This window comes from Crocodylus porosus, unplaced genomic scaffold (genome assembly GCF_001723895.1).
Source record: "Crocodylus porosus isolate Cpor-Errol unplaced genomic scaffold, CroPor_comp1, whole genome shotgun sequence".
NCBI classification, from domain to species: Eukaryota; Metazoa; Chordata; order Crocodylia; family Crocodylidae; genus Crocodylus; species Crocodylus porosus.
Window position 1 is genome coordinate 55466043 of NW_017728951.1, and position 11885 is coordinate 55477927.

Below are 11885 nucleotides of genomic sequence, written 5' to 3' on the forward strand. Positions count from 1 at the left end.
ATATATAACTTTGTAACCACATATATACACGTATAGGTAGGTGACCATACCCCTAGTAGAGTGACAGTAGGTCTATTCCCCATAAAGTAAGGTAACCTGATGTGTATCCAAAACCTAAAAGAAACAAGACAGGGACATCCCCTTCTTTGTAAAAAAAAAAACCAATGATATAGTCCTGGTAGGTCTGTCATAGACCACCAGAACAACAGTCTTTCAGTTGAGTACTGTTATCTTGAAGTCATTTTAGTTCAGGCAAGCGTAATCCATCAGGTGTGAGTGTGCTTAGAGCTCCCTCAATGGCCCTGGGGCTCTACTCCTGATGATGGCTGGTGCCCTTGCTCAGCCTCCTGTAACACATAAACAACCTCTCCCCCAACAACACCCCTTTCTAACAACACCCACCCAGACGGGGCTGGTGGGTCTACTTTCCTGGTTGCTCACCCCCATGTCCCTCTTTGACACTCAGAATTTGGGCTTCTCTGGTGCCCCACCCACCCCCATTGTCTTCAGCTACAGTCTTGCTAGCTGAGACTGATCTCCCCTTAAAGCCCCCCACATGAGGGTCTACTCCAAGGGGAGAGGGCTATGCCCACTCACCAACTGCCAGCCCTGGGTGCTTCCCCTTTAACCTAACTCAGGGCTTGCCTCTGGGCTCTGCTCGCATCCCTCACTCATATGACAGGTGGTTTGGCTCCTGCAGCCTCCTACACTCACCGCTGCAGCCCCCCAGTGTGATTCCTGCAGTATTTACCCAGCGGTTTGTCCCTCCTTCAGCTCCCCAATGGCCAACTTCCTGCACCAGATCTCAGCAGCCATCCCAATCCTGACTGCAAAATTCTGGCACTCTGTCAGCGATCCTGTTTCCAGGGCCTGAAGGTAGAAATTCTCCGGTACTTTTGTTCTGGTGTCCTCAGGGGGACAAAAATCTCCCAGGCTCAGCCTGGTTTTGGCTTGCCATGGCACACCCCCTACTGAGAAGTATCTCTTCTGTTACAGTCTGTTACACTTGCAAGCAAGGATGCTGAGGGAGAGAAAAACCAAGGCTTTACCCTGTTCCCAGCCTGCCTTCCCAAATCACCCACAATCTCTAGCATTTGCATTGTTTCCAATGCTGTACCCCTGGTTAAAGATAAACCTAGCAAAGTTTGTAGCACTACAAAACATACAGCACTATGGTTGGGCACACATACACAACTCTCTGACTGGAGTGCATCAAATTTGCCCCAGAGATGCACTTTCCAGCAATGGGGTGATAGAGGGCTGCTCCTTAGGTCCCCCTGCCCACAAGGGAGCCTTGAAGTGACTCTGCTGATCAGTTATTGCCACTGTGGCAAAACTGATTAACACCGGAGATAACAAAAGGGACAGATCCAGCAGTCTCTGGCCTGGGGCTACTTGCTGGCCAGGAATGTTAAGTGCTCCTGGTGCTCAAGCGCCAGAAAACCCTGGAAGTTCCCAGTGCAATTGCCTACAAACTGACTGTGCAGAGAAAATACCTAGTCAGCCCCTGCCACCACTGCAGTCCTATCCCTGTTGCATGTAGCAACTGAGGCAGGACAGACTGTAAGCCTCCTGGAGAGGTCTTTGCTGGGTCAGGAAGCCAGAAGCTCTCCCCTCCTCCTTCCCTCTTGAACTGCAGAGCACTGTGGGATAGTGGTGGAGGGAGGGAGTCCTAAGATCCATCAATGCATTCAATTTTTCCTGGCAAAACAAATAATTTGCTATTTGAGACAGAAATTCCCGTGTTGTGGATCTACCGTTTTTGTGGCAGATCAACCATTTTTATAGCACAATAATGTGAAAATGTAGTCTTTCATATAAAAAGAGACAAACGTAATGTCTGCCAAGGCCCTAAGAGAGCACGTTGATGCCCTTACTCTTTTGTGCAGTGACATATGGTTAGATTGTAGCCTAGAAATTAGATTCTAAATTGGTCTCTATTTGCTATTCCAAGTGTCTGAGGTGCATTTATGTCCTGAAATATTTTCAATAAGCCACTTCATAATATAGAGGGGAAAAGTAGCAAGAATGCATTACTTCGTATCCACAAGAGGTCACAAATTCAATGGCCTTAAGAATGCTCACAACTCAATGGCTTCTAACTTGAGCACTTTGACCAGATTTTCAGAAGTATTTAGTTGCCAGAGGAGGCAGATAGAAATAGAAGTGATATTTTTGAATATGCTTAACTGCTATTTAAATCAAAAGGATCAGGGCTTGTAGACATTCTTGAGACTCAAGTCTTATCTGCATATTTACCTGCCTAAATGGTGTTTTAAAATTGTATCCTTTGTCCACTAGCTTTTTAAACCCCTGGCTAAAATTGTACTTGGGGATGGATCTGTCACCAGGGGGAGCTCTCAAAATCCATGAATGTAATGAAAATAAGCACAGTATCAAGCTTAATTGCAGTTCTTTATAGTTTTTAATAATTTAGTATGTATTACTGTTTGAATGAGAACTTAAATCATTTTAATCCTTTTCTTGGCCATTTACATTGTTGTGATGATGTCAGCTTTGAAAACAATTGTTTTTTGTGTGATGAAAGACAGATCTGTTTAAAAAAATAGGAGGGAAAGTTTCAGCAACTGGAAGGGGTGGAGATAGTAACCTTTGTTTTCCTTAAACCTGCATGGCATTTGTTGCAGTGACAAATCTAATTTGGAACTGCTCTAACTTGATAGACTAGATAGTTTTCACATGTTCATGTGGTCTATTTGAATAAGCCATGAGGTTAGACATGTAAAAAACTCTTTAATCATTTAAATTACTCTGTCAGTGAAAGATTGAGTGCATTTAGTGCTCTGTATTTTCCAGTTTTGTTTTTCAAGCAACAGGACATCCTATATTTCTCATGAAAGAAGACTTTATTTTTTAATATGTTTCATTAGTATAATTTTCTGACTTAACCAACCTACTTTTTTATTTTCTTAATTTCATCCCATTACCTCTAATTATACCTACTTGCATCTGTGTTAAATCTTCCATGTAACAAACCAAGTTCAGAAATACAGTCATAATCTATTAAGCAAATACAAAATAATCTTTTGCTAGTTTTATGAAAAAAGATGAATTTGGTGGTAGGTACATGGGCAGTAATCAGCTGCAGGGCGAGAAGCCAATGAAGAAGCCTCAGCTTCTGCCACTCAGACCAAACCAGTGAAGAAGCCTCAGCTTCTGCCATTGCAGTGGGCCATTGCAGTGGTCAAAGCTAACCAGGAGGTGGGCGAGAGGTCTAAATCAGAGAGCAGGCAAAGCAACCAAGGAGGCCTCTGCAATTCAGAGGAGAAACTCAGGCTTTTTGTGGGGAAAAAGGCACTACCTGCAACCCAAGACCTCTGCCACTGCAGGGATAGCTCATGATCGCAGCTTGCTTCGTGGTCAGCAGTGACTCCAAAGATACAAGGGTACAGCAGAGAAGTGTCATAAGGCACAGGGCAAGCGGGGCAAAGAGGACTTGGCCAGCAACCTAGAAGAAAGCTTTGTGGCCAGTACCACAAGAGCTAAGGAAGTTTGCTGAGGTGTAAGGCACAGGGCAAGTAGGGTGAAGAGCCTACTACCCAGAACACAGAGCAACACACTTCTGGGCCAGAAACCAAGAAGAAGGTTTGCAAGAGACAGGAGTAAGGAATGTAAGGCACAGGGCAAGTACTGATGCTCATACTAAAGCAAGCAAGCAAGCCTCAGCTTCTGCCACTGGCTCCCAAGGAGAAGGGCGGGAAGCAGGCAGGGTTTTCCCCACAGAGCAAGTTTTTCCCCAGAAATGATTCCAAAGATACAAGGGTGCAATGGAGAGGTGAAGAGGTCTTGGCCTTCATAAGGTGAAGAGGTCTTGTCCAGCAACCTAAAAGAAGGCTTTGTGGCCAGTATCAACTCCAGAGGCATAAGGCATTCACCTTGCTGGGGTCGTTTGACCCCAGTACTCTTTCCAGCCATGGCAGGGGGTCGGACTTGATGACCTGCTCAGGTCCCTTCTGACCCTACTCACTATGAAACTATAAGGGCCAAGGAAGGTTGCTGAGGGCAAGTTGGGTGGAGAGCCTCCTACCCAGAACACAGAGCAACCTGTTTCTTGGCCAGCAATGAAGAAGAAAGTTTGCAAGGGACAGGAGTAAGGAACGGAGAGGTGTAAGGCACAGGGCAAGTACTGATGCTTGTGCCAAAGCATGTGAACAAGCCTCCGCTTCTGCCACCTCCCAAGGAGAAGGGCAGGAAGCAGGCAACACTACTGTGATTGCGGAGGTCTTGGCCAGCAACCAAGAAGGCCAGCCACGAAGAAGGCTTGAGTTTCTCCATTATTCAGAGGAGAAGCTCAAGCCTCATCTCCTTCCTTAGTGGAAGATCCCTGATGCGACCTGAGGCCTCTGCCACTGCAGTGAGCACAGATTGCTTTGTGACCAGCGGCTATGACTCCAAAAATACAAGGCTGCAGTGGAGAGGTAGGTGCAGAGGTGGGCAAGTGGGGTGAAAAGCCCACAGGCCTGGTGCAGATTTACCATGACCTAAGGAAAACACTTTTCTTTAAATGAAAAAACTAAAATCTAAATCCTCATAGACTACTGTAGCAAGAATTATTTTTAAAGTCATACATGCTACAGTAGTCTATGAGGATTTTATGTAGCGATTTCCTGCAGTGCAGAAGTGCATTTTCTGAGACATGTCCAGTAACCACAAAGGAGTTGCTAGGGAGGGAATATGCCAGAGCACCACCTTGGATTCTAAGAGCCCCACTCATGGGGCAAGAGGGAGCTAGGGAGGGACTTTTCCTGAGCTAGAGCCAAGCCCTCAGCCATGGGAAAAGAGGGACCTAGAGGTCTCGACCAGCAAAGAAAAAGAAGGCTTTGTGGCCAACACCAATTGCAGTTACAAGTGTGCAACGGAGAGAGGTCAGGTCGGGATGTGTCTGCTTGGTTGCTGAGGTATAAGGCAGAGAGCAAGTGGGCTGAAGAGGAGGTCTTGGCCAGCCATCAACCAACAACAAGGCTTTGTAGCCAGCATGGAGAACTGTTGCTTGCACCAAACTGTGAAGAAGCCTCAGCTTCTGCCACTCCTCCCAAGAAGTAGATCAAGAAGCAGGTAGGGTTTTCCCCACACTGCAAGAAGATTTCCAGGTGTAAGGCAGAGGGCAAGTGGGGCAAAAAGGTCATGGCCAGCAACCAAAAAGGCCAGCAACCAAGAAGAGAAGGGCTCCACCATTTAAAGGAGAAACTAAGCTGCAGGTTCCTTAGTGGAAGTCCCCTTCCTGCTACCTAAGCCCTCTGCAGCAAACTCTGCAGCAATGAGTGAAATGTGCTTGCACAACTTGTCCAGCTGGTACTGATGCAGGGCATGGCCAGTAACCAGGAGGAGGGATAGAAGACTATGTGAGCCTGGAGAACTTGTGCAAATAGATCTGACGCTTGGGCCAAAGTGCCTCAGCTTCTGCCCCTGAAGTGGTCCTGGCTCCCAAGGAGAAGCCTGGGAAGCAGGCAGGAGTTTCCCCACACAGGAAGAAGCTTTCCCCCAGCAATGACTCCAAAGTTACAAAGGTGCAACCGAGAGATGTAAGGCATATGGCAAGTGGGGCAAAGAGCCTACTACCCGGAATGCAGAGGTCTTGGCCAGCAACCAAGAAGGTCTCCTCCATTCAGAGGAGAAACTCAAGTCACAGCCTCCTCAGAAAATGTAGAGATTTCTGACTGCTCTAAACCAACTGACTGATTATTAGATTGATGGTGTGGGTGTGTGTGTTTGTGTGTGTGTGTAAGGGCCACCAGTCTGTAGCCAGTAACCATGAAGGAGATGCTGGGGGGAGGGAGGTATGCTAGAGCACCACTGTGCTAAGAGCCCTAGCCATGGGGTAAGAGGGAGCTAGGGAGGGTGCCAAGGGTGTAATGGAGGGCAAGTCTTGGCCAGCAACCTAAGAAGAAGGTATTAGTGAAAGGTATTTAAAAACGTATTAAAAAACCTTACTAAAAACTTACTTAAAAAAGCCTACTACCCAGAATGCAGAGGTCATGTCGGGATGTGCTTGGTTACTTGCTGAAGAGCCAAGGGTGCAACAGAGGGGAGGTCTTTGGCCAGCAAACAGGAAGAAGGTATTACCAAAAGGTATTTAAAAAACTTTAAAAGTTGGGTTTTTTTTCAGATTTTACAAGAGGAAGATATAAGAGAAGATTTTGACTTTTTGCTGAAATCAAAATATTACTTAATATGGTCCTGGCTCTCAAGGAGAAGGCCAGGAAGCAGGCAGGGGTTTCCCCATACAGGAAGATGCCTTCCCCCAGCAATGATTCCAAAGATACAATGGTGCAACCGAGAGGTGTAAGGCACAGGGCAAGTGGGGCAAAGAGCCTACTACCTGGACCACAGGGGTCTTGGCCAGCAACCAAGAAGAAGGTAGTGACAAAAGATATTAAAAAACCTTTGAAAGGTTTTTCCAGATTTTACCAGAGGAAGATATTAAGTAATATTTTGATTTCAGCAGAAAGTGATGCATCAGTATAAAGAATAATACATCCTGAAAGACCTACTAACCTCCTCCTGGTTATACAACACGTATAACCAGAATGAGGGCAAGAAGTGCTTCCTGTGCATGAAAGTGTACTATGCATGAAAGCATCAGTAGTGTTGTTATGCTACAGCCTGAAGGAAGGTGGGGAAAGATTATTTTTTTTCTGTGCAATTCAGAGGAGAAACTCAAGCCTTATCACCTTCCTTAGTGGAAGGTCCCCGATGTGACCCAAGCCCTCTGCCAATGCAGTGGCCATAGCTCATGAGAACAGCTTGCTTTGTGGCCAGTTACAAGTTCAGGAACCATGTTCAAGAGCCAGGAGGTGGCCATTTACATCACCCTCCCCCCGCCACCCCAGGGAAAGAGGCAGGGATGGTGCATAATCACCTGCCTTACACTCAGTATCGGCTTTCTCACGGAAAGGAATCAAACTGTAATTGTAATTCTATATATAACAGAAGTATATAGAACATTGGCTACATATATATTGTGGAGGCCCAGGATGTGTGTGATGAGTGCAGCGTGATAAGGCAGATCTACCTCCTTTGTAAAGAATTGAACCATTTCAATCATTGTTGAGCATTGATAAAACGTAATTAATATTACTTTATTACTATAAACTCTTATGAATATATTACTATTGGAATTAATAGCTAGCTGCCTCCTACTATTAGCATTACCTGTTGTTATAATATAAGTCTGTATCAGGCAGGATGAAAGTCAACTACGATTAGAATGCATCATAATAGTTGTTGAGAGAATGAATCCTGAAGTGATGCTCTTCATTTTCTCTTTCTTTCTTCCTTTCTCTTTCTGCCTCTTGTCACACCAACAGGAATGATCAATCAGCCTGCAGCTAGCAGTGGAAGGGGATCCAAAAACAGGAGGGAGGGAGGATAAAAATGATTTGTATTGGTGCCCTTTGTGCACCTTGCTTCACGCCCCTAAAATTCCACCAGCCCCTTTTACAATAAATTTGAACTAAATAATGTACTGCCCCCCCCCAACCAGAGTTGGCTACATATATATGATAGAGGCTAGGGATGCATGTGCTGTGTGCAGGGTGATAAGGCAGATCTACCTGCTTTGAAATGAGTTGAACTGTCAGAATCATTAACCGTTAATAAATCATCATTATTATTACTAGTAATACAAACTCTTATTTACATATTACTACTGCAATTAATAGCTGCCTACTATTAGCATTACTTGTTGTTATATTATAAGTCTATATCAGGCAGGATGAAAGTCAACTATGATTAGAATGTAGTTGTTGAGAGAATTAATCCTGAAGGAAGTGTTCTGTTTTTCATTTTCTTTCTTTCTTCCTTTCTCTTTCTGCCTCTTGTTACACCAAGAGGGATCACAATGCTGCTAGCAGTGGAAGGTGATCTATAAACCAGAGGGAGAGAAGATTAAAGGAGCATTGGAATTTGTATTGTTGTGATGCCTCTTGTGCACCTCAAGTACCTTCCTTCAAGCCCCCTAAAATTCCACTAGCCGGTCCCATTTACAATAAAATTGAACTAAGCAATGCAGAAGTGAGGGCAGTGGTACCCAGGCCCCGCCGGAAACCGCATTAAGCCACTGGTGCACAGCTTTCTGCAAATTAACCAATCCCTGCCCATGCAGAGCCCATCCCACATGCCATGGTGGCAGCAAGGGAGGAGGGTTGGCGAGCTTGTATTCATACCCCACCTAGGGATGACCCTTACCAATGATGTAGTGAACTAGAGCATCCCCCACATCAGTGTGGTGTGGCCACTTCATCAGTGTGGTGTAGCACATTGCCTCTTCATGAAGTATCTTCACTGCACTCCATGTCATCAGCCTGCAGTGGTCACAAACCCTAGATTTGCATTGCTGTGCCCCCCCAAGGGCAAGTCTTGTTCCTCGTTACATTTGCTTCATCCATGAGGGATGAGTCCTTCTCTGCTCCCATTGTGCTATCATCCCTTCCTCACCCAAATCTCCCTTGCTGATACAGTGAACGCAAACCCTGACCTCTGCTTCCCCCATTTATAGTGCTTGAGCAGGGCAACCCCCCTTTCCAGCAGCTTTGTTTTGGTGTGGAAAATGAGACAGTCTGGTGCTGGGCTGGAAAAGGATGCAAAAAGAAGGTGGAACAGGACACAAAGTCCCTGGGTTTGTGTACAGGCAAAGCTGCAAACCCCAGCCTCCCGCCCCCACCCAAGGCCTTGTTCTGGGGTTCCACACACAAAGAATTGCCTGGCACAAGGAAGCTTTGTATAGAGTGAGCCAAGAAAGAACATGAAGAAGGCATGAGACCCCCTGTCTGACTTTGCAAAGTGACTGGTTGCTGGGGGGTGACCTCTGGAGCCCTCCCCCCACTCCGTGTACCTGTGCAAGTGGCTGGTTGTAGTAAAGCAAACCACCTCTGTCATCTCCCAGCCCCCCTGTTTACCTCTGGAGCCCCCCATTGTCCCTGTGCAAATGGCTGGTTTGTGGTTGCTTGCAAAAAAGCAAGCCAGGCTGCTGGGGGGTGAAAGAGGAGGCAGCTTTTGTGTGTGCAGGCCAGGACAGCACTCACTAACTGTGCAAGAGAGATTGTGTTTGTGTGCAAGCAAAGCTGCAAACCTCAGTCCTCTCTCTCTCCCCCCCCAACAATGGCCTTACTCAGGTGAAACACAAACTGCAGTGCCTGGTACAAGGAAGCACAAGGGTGAGCCAAGAAAGAGTATGAAGAAGGGTGGTTATGGAGGCAGACACAGGAAGCTAGGAAACTATGAGCTTTTATTGTTTGCAACAGAATATTACAGCAGTTACTTGGGCTTCTTTGCCTTTGCCCCACCATGACTCTGAACCGTTCCTGTCTCCCTGAAATGCAGTGGCACCCTCCTGGCCCTGCTGGCAATCATACGGCCCTGCTCTGACCCCACAGAGACAGGAGGAACAGGCTTATCTTACACAGGCAAGAGGAGCAGACTGACTTCTCCCTTTTGGGCATTGTACACATTCATTTTTTAGGTAGTTCTGCAAGGCATCCTTGAAAATGTCATGTGAACTCTTTAAGTTCAACTGGACTTGTCAACCACCTCTTTTAAATTCCTCATCACGTCTTGCACTCCCTTGAGAATGGCATGGTCCTTACACATTGAATCATGGAATTCGTCCTGCCAGGCATCTTTGCATTGCACCCTGGATACTGAGGACTCTGCCAAAACCTTGAGTGAAGTTTCACAGGACTGTCTCTGCTTGCTGCAAAAATCTCTGCAGCGCTCTGCTGAAGTGTGAGCGGGGTGCCATTCCCAGTGACTACAGGTCACGGCGGCTGATAAACAAAGAAAAAACCAATGATTGGCTTTCCCCTAAAAGGAGGAAAATACACTCCCCCTCACCCCTACTATGCAGTGCACAAAATCCCAGCAGGCACAGAAATAGACCCCGCAACACTGGGGCACCACTTGTACTGCCCAAAACTTATGAGTACTCTCTGCTCCAGGGGGAACTGCCCATGCTAACTGCAACAAATTAAAGCAAATAATTAGCTATAGAACCCAGCTGGCCTGCACCACCACCAAAAGAACACAATGACCCACCTACAGCAACACATGAATTTCTCCCCCTTCCATCTGGCCCCCCAAACCCAACCAGCATGAACCTGGGAGTTGCCTGGCAGTGGCCAGAGGCACATTACAAGAGACTTACCACAGCCAGTTGATGATGTATCTTCCTGACCCTCCACCTCCTCTGCTTCATCATCTGTACTACTCCATGGAACGGAGGAGCTAAGTGGCAATAACTATAGGGTGACCAGAGCTGCTTCCTGCCACTGATCATCAGGGAACAGGGAACAGTCTCCAAACAGCTGAGACATGATGATGGTTTTTACCCTCAAGAGCGGCTGCTGCCACCTCCTCCTCCTCCACCTCCAGTCCAGTCCCAGTGCTGACAGTCTCCAAATCCAGGTTGTTGCCCACATCCCTGGAGAGAATGATGGACAGCTTGTCATAGAAGAGGGCAATTGTGCGACCTGGCCCAGAATGAGAGTTTGAATCTCTGGGTCTATAAAATGCTGATCTCAGGGACTTGATCTTGCACCAGACCTGGGTCCAGTCATGATTGTGCCCTCGGGCCTGCATGCCTTTTGCAATCTTGACATAAACAGGCTTATTCCTTCTACCCTCCAGCCTGTCTATGATCCTTTGCTCTGACCAAATGTCAGTTAAGTCCTCCAGTTCTTCCCGGCTGCAGTTGGGTCCATGTGCATTGGAGGTATCAGTCTCCTGGGCCATAAGCTCCATATTGCTGGCCTTGGCTTTCTGAGACATAGCGAAGCAGTTGGTGGTCAACAGCACAAGCACAAGCAATTTGTGAAAGGGGCTGGCAAATTTGGGGGGTGTGCCTTTATTTTCAGGCTGTGCTTGCAGGAGGGTCTGGGAAAATTCTAAGGATTAGTCATTACCTCTGAGTATCAAAACACCCAAAGGTGATGAAGTTAACAACAAAAAAGACCTGGTGATGTGGTAAGTAAGGCCATTGTACTTTGGGATGGCTGCTTAATGGCAAAAATCAAAGTTGCAAAAATCATTTAACTGCCTACTTGTGCAAAATGGTTTTATTACAGAAGCACAGCCTTATGTTTTTCCTTAAACTGGCAAAAGTTTTGAATAGCCAGGAAAGTAGTAGGCAAAACATTTTTTTTTGTTTGCAAGCTTGATTACATCACAACACCAGTGGTTGCAAAGCTTGTGCAAAAGGCACAATGCCCTGAGGCTCTGGGGTGAAATGTTGAAAAAGCAGCTACACCAAGCTCCAGACCAACCACACGCACAGTCCCTGCTTGGTGCAGATGTGTGAGAGGCAAAATGGAGAACAAGGATGAAGTACATGACATGATGGAGGACATGGAGTATGAGGAGGAGGAGGAGGAGGAGGAGGAGGAGGAGGCAGTACTGCAAATCCTGTTTAACTGGGGATTACAGCTGGAACTCTTCAGTAGGAATAGAGCACACTCAGTGGCAAGCTGTTGTGTTCCTGCTTTAACAACATTAAGAAGATACAATGGGTACTCAGGGGATTGCACAGAGTGAAGTGAACAAGTGGAATTTGACTGGGCTCTGTTGAGTAACCTGAGGAGGGCCAGCAGAATCAACATGGTGTGGGCCCATGAGAGCAGCTCATACTGGTGGGAGTGAATCATTCTGACCACTTGGAATGACCAGCACCGGCTGAAGATGCTCCAAATGAAAAGGGAGACATTCTATCATATTGTCTCAATGCTGGGCCAACACATCATGAAGCAGGACACAAACATGCATCAGGCCATCCCACCAGACAAGAGGGTTGCAATGACCATCGTGAAACTGGCTGGCCTATCCAGCCTCCGCTACATTGCCAACCAGTTTGGCATGGCTGCCTGCATGGTGGG

The 11885-nt window shown here is 46.6% G+C and overlaps 1 long non-coding RNA gene across 1 annotated transcript; it reads left to right on the plus strand.

The window, feature by feature from the left end:
* The first annotated feature begins 4419 nt into the window (after positions 1–4419).
* On the plus strand, positions 4420–5996 carry LOC109323927. The gene is made up of 4 exons (XR_002104784.1): positions 4420–4451; positions 4556–4919; positions 5112–5142; positions 5973–5996. It is a non-coding gene; the product is annotated as an uncharacterized LOC109323927 (long non-coding RNA).
* The last annotated feature ends 5889 nt before the right edge of the window (positions 5997–11885 follow it).